Genomic DNA, 5,600 nt, shown 5'->3' on the forward strand with positions numbered 1-5,600 from the left:
ATCCTGCCCTCATGTGTCCTTCCACTACCCAACTTCTAAATGTTGACAGGCCTTCTCCTTTCGGTGAAATGTTTATGACTGCTTGTTCCCATCTGCACTCTCTCCCTGGGCGATCTCCTCCACACGGCTTTCCATACCATCCATCCACGGATGGCTTGCAGATCCTGACTCCATCCCAGACTCACACGGCCAGCTGTCCACTTGTCCTCTCAACAAATCACAAGCTTGATCCATCCAAAGTAGAATCTTGATTCTTCTCTCTCCCTGCCCAAACCTGTTTCTTCTCCAGTCTTTCCCATATCCACACACGGCACCAAAAACAGAGGAGCTGTCCTGGATTCCCTCATCCTATGTCTTGTTGGTTCTAATTCTCCAGCATTATATTTACACCCACAGCTGAAAAACAGCAAGTCTTAATTTTCTCGCATGCTGAATGTTACTGCAAACAACTGGACCCAAGCAGACATCCCCCTTCCTTCCTGTGTCATGTCCCCTTTTTGTCCCCCAACTGTGACTTCGGTTGAACCATCTCTTTCACTATCAACCCAATGAATAGACGGGGGAAGGAGAGATGGTCTTTGGGGTTGTTGCCTTGGGAATGAACACTGCAGCATTCACACTTCCTTCGCTGTGGGGAAGGCGTGGAGATGGACTTCAAAGAGATGCAAGGCTCTAAAACAGGGTCAGCACACTTTCTGTGAAGGGCCAGATGGCAAATATTTTAGGATTTGTTGGCCATAAGATGTCTATCACAACTACTCAACACTGTCACAGTAGCCTGAAGACAGCCATACACAGTAAAGAATGAAACGTAAATAAATGAGCAAGGCTGTGTTCCAATAAGACTTCATTTATGGACACTTAAATTTGAATTCTGTATGATTTTTCACATGTCACAAAATAGTATTCTTCTTTTAATTTTTTTTTTCAACCACTAATGGTAAAACCATTCCTAGTTCACAGACTATACAAAAACAGGCAGCAGGCCTGACATGGCTTCTGGCCATCATATGCCAACTCTTAGTCCAAGAGAGTCACTTGCAGACACTGCAGAGGCCCACCAAAAGGGGACAGTGACACCTCGCTCCCCCTAGACATCTGATGAGCTGCAGAACTTCCAGCCTGTCCTGGATAGGAGTTAAGGGTGATGAGAATGTAGTGCAGCTGCTGGTCCTCAGGAGGCTGGGGACACACGGGAGCATGGGGCCAGGGCTGCGGCTTCTCCACAAGTTTCTGAAGGCAGGACAACTCCTGGGAAGCAGCCCCTGCAGCAAGAGGAACAGGACTGATTCATCGTCGTCACCGTCTCTCAAAAATACTGTATTTTTACAAAGCTGGGTGTCCTAAACTCAAACTTTCTCTGCAGTAAACTTAAAATGTAGCCACATAGTTGCAGGTGATTTACTGGGGTGGTAAGCTTTTGCATGGGTTTTTTGGGATGGTCATTTAAAATTTCCCACTATTGTCGGTATAATTTTAAAAAGAAGTTATTCAGATGGCAGTAGGTTAGGCGCTGATACTGGCTAACAAGGGAGGCTTATAGAATGTCTATCCTGGGATCTTTAAAACTATGATCAAAAGCCATTTGTTTTGGAGGTTTTAAGGAGAGCCCCACCTCCTCAAGAGGCTAGACAGATCACTGCCCCAGTTTCCTCAAGCTCCATAATTCCAGGGTACAAAAGGAGACAGAGGGAAGATGGTTAGAAAGAGCAGCTCTGCTTTCCTTTTCCCCCAACAACAGAAACAGGGAAGATTAACTCCCCAAATCCCTGTGTAGCACTGAATACCCAGCCAGAGAAGTTTCCTTTGAAATTGTATCTGTCTGCATAAGAGGTCTACAAAGCCTGCATTTTAATGCTGAAATAACTCCAGTTATTCAAGTTGCTGTTACTACTAAAAGATTTTTGAAGAGGGAAAAGAAAAGCATTTCAATATGGCAAAAAAAAAAAAAAAAATGTCAGGAAGGACTTGGTACAAACAAGGAACTGATTTATCGCTCCTATAAAAGGGGAGGGCACAGTTGGGAACTTGCCCCTCTCTTCTTGGCCCAGATTCTCTGAGGAGACACAGATAGACTTTTTCAGGTCACAGGTTTCTCTGCATCAGGTGGCCCGAGTATCGGCTCAGAATCTGTAAGTCAGGCTGTTTTCTCTCCACCTTATGAATTCTCCCTAGTACTAGAGATTCTGGAAATCCAAATGTAATGGGTGAATTTTGTTGATGTCATAGAAAGCAAAATTCTGTACAGCTTGCTCTCCTTGGGCTGATTTCAAATGACTGGATTGACAAGAGCTAAAATTTAGGTTTTGCTTAAAAAATTAGACTGTATAACTGATTTTAAAAACTAACACAGGCATCGATATTATGCAAGATTTTCTATTTGGCAAAAATTTCTTTCTGACCATCACCTTTTCATGACCAGCTTTATTCCTGCAGGGCACAGCAGAAGGTTTGCATTTGAGATACTTTTTAATGCTATGTCATTATCAATCAAGATGTCCAGATAAACTACTTAACAGAGAGGCAGCAGAGATGCCGCGCATATAACCATCCAGCTGGGAAAAGAGTCTTCGTTCACTCACTCTCTGCTGTCCTGGACAGAACTGTGACGTTTACAGTTGCTCTTCTTTCCATTTACCAGAAACAGATTTGCAAATACTTTATTTTAAGCTGGATTTCCTGCTCTCTATTGTAGTATCAATAATCATGAAAAGATGAACAGAGAATAAGACCAGCATTGCTTTTTATGATCATCACCGCTCCCTGAGCACCTACTGCATACCTGACTCCGAGCGTGCACGGTCCCCTCCCCCAACAATTGCACAAGCCGGCATTATTCATCCAATGTTACAGCTATGTAAACTGAACTGTAGGAAGTTAAATAACGTGTCTGGGCTCATAGTTCTGGTATGAAGTGGGGCCTGGCTTCCAGCCCAGCTCTATCTGCCTCCAGCGCCTTGCTCTTTCCACTGTTCAGCAACGCCTGGCTGAGCAACGTGCCCAGGGCTGGCCGAACATTTCCCATGACTGTCCCTGTAGCACATACATTTGCCTCCTTATATCAACCTCTTCCCACTTTTTTTCAAAATTATTACTTTTCATTGTAATTTGCACAATGATGACCCTAAGGAAAATATCCCGAATGGAGAATCACTCCCTTTCACAATTGTTAGCAGTTTTTATATTTCCTTTCAGTCTTCACCTATGTGAACTTAATTAGTACATATTTTTAAATGTTAAAAATTCTACGTTCTGGGCCGGCCCGGTGGCGCACTGGAGAGTGCGCCGCTTGGGAGCACGGCGGCGCTCCCGCCAAGGGTTCGGATCCCATGTGGAGACCAGTTCCCACTCACTGGCTGAGCGTGGTGCGGGCGCAACACCGAGGGTTGTGATCCCATTGCCGGTCCCCGGTACGGGCGCGACACCGAGGGTTGCGATCCCGTTACCGGTCAGTAAAAAAGACAAAAAGGAATTAAAAAAAAAAAATTCTACGTTCTTCTTTGTGCACTCAATATTATATCATGAACATATTCTTATGTTTTTGCATAGCCTTTGCTATGGTTTGAATGTCCCCTAAAGCTCACGCTAGAGCTTAATCCCCAACACAATATTTGAAAGGTGGGGCCTTTAAGAGATGATTGGATCATGGGGACTCTGCCATCATGAATGGGTTGATTCACTCATGGATTATGGGTTGGTGGATAAATGGTTATCACAGGAGAGGCAAGAGCATCTTTATAAGGAGAGGAAGAAGCACATTAGATTGCTCTTGCCTGGCCTTGTCTTGTGTCACCACGGGACTCCACAGAGAGTCCCCACCAAGAAGAGGGTCCATACCAAATGTGCACCCTGGACCTTGGATTTTCCAGCCTCCAAAACTGTAAGAAACCAATTTCATTTCTTTCTAATTACCCATTTTCAGGTATCTGTGACAGAAAATGTACTAATAAAGCCTTTATAATTACTAATTTGACAACTGTATATTATTTTATCAGGTGATATACCACAATTTCTTAAATTATTTTTCTTCTGTTGAATTATTTATAATATTTCTCTAATATAAGTAATGTTAATAAACTTTTCTTTGTGTATATACCCATTTTCCTTTCACTGGGATTTTCTGCTGTCTAAATTCCTAAAAGAGTGCTGGCTGATTAGCTCAGTTGGTTAGGGCGCAGTGTTATAACACCAAGGATTTACATCCCCATACCAGCCAGCCACCAAAAACAAAAAACAAAAAAAAAAAAGAAGTTTCTAAATTCCTAGAAGTATAATTACAGGGCCCAATGGTTTGAATGGTTTGTTTGACCATCTTTCTTACATCCTGAACACATACATATGATTTCCGACATTCCTCCTCTCAACCCATAAGCATAATCAGGGAGAGCCAGACTCAGTCCGTCACTTCATTCCCTCACACGTGAGTGGGTGTTGGGTTACAGTGGAGCTTGCTCACACTCAAGCCGGCTGCCAATTTCTAAATGTAAGCTAGACTTCTTGAAAAATCCTTGCATTTCCCATTTAAATACCAGGCCAGAAGGATTAAAAAAAAGTTACTCAGTGCTGGCAAGGGTACAAGGAAATAGACATACTAATAGACTTCAATGAGTATAGACTGCTACAACTTCTGGAAGACAATCTTGAAATACATAGGAAAAGTTTTAAAAATGTATATAGGCTTTAATCCAACTATTCTATTTTAATAATTTATCCTACGGGAGAAAGCCAAAGTAGCTACAAATATTTAGCTACGGAAATATTTTTTATAGTATTATTTATTATGGAAAAAATGAAAGCAAATTTATGTTCAACAGAAAAGAACTGGCTTATGCACATCTGTATAACAGAACACTACACTATGCAACCAATTAAAGTTATAATTGTAGATGACATAATGCATTAATGACATAAACAGAGGCTCATAATATATTTAATGAAAAAAAAACAAGTCATAAAATAACACTTATTATACTACCTACCTGTGTAAAATATATATACATAGATAGAAGTAGAGATATGCTCCAGTTGTTAGCAGTATTTATATCTGGGCAGGAGAATTATGGTTGTTTAATGGTTTTGCATTTTTATTTTTTACACCACAGATATTATTGCTTTTGTAATAAGAAAGAAATAAAGTTTTTTTTTTCTTATTTAGACCAGTTTCTAAAGATTATATGTGCACAAAAATGTCTCTCATGCTCCACCCGCTGGGACAGGGACAAGAAAAACTGCCATGCATCATCCTCGAGATTTTATGCGAGCCTCCTCACCCATGCCTCCGAATATCAAGGGGTTTCAAGTGCATGGCTACGAATGTAAGGAAAATCCCTTCTATATCTAATTTGAAATGCCAGTACCCCTACTCTAGCAGAGGACGTGAGGATGCCCCAACCCTTCTGCTCAGGGACATGGGCGGCTCTCCCTGCAGATGTGATGAGGAGGACAGCAGACACGTACTGTCTTTCTTCCTGCATTAGTTATCTATCGCTGTGTAACAAAGTCACCCCAAACACAGTAGCTTTCAACAATAAACACATGTGATCTCTCACATGTCTGGGGCTCAGGAATCTGGGAGTGACTTAGCTGGGTGGTTGTGACTC

Source organism: Galeopterus variegatus, unplaced genomic scaffold, assembly GCF_000696425.1.
Source record: "Galeopterus variegatus unplaced genomic scaffold, G_variegatus-3.0.2 Scaffold3871, whole genome shotgun sequence".
Taxonomy (NCBI): domain Eukaryota; kingdom Metazoa; phylum Chordata; class Mammalia; order Dermoptera; family Cynocephalidae; genus Galeopterus; species Galeopterus variegatus.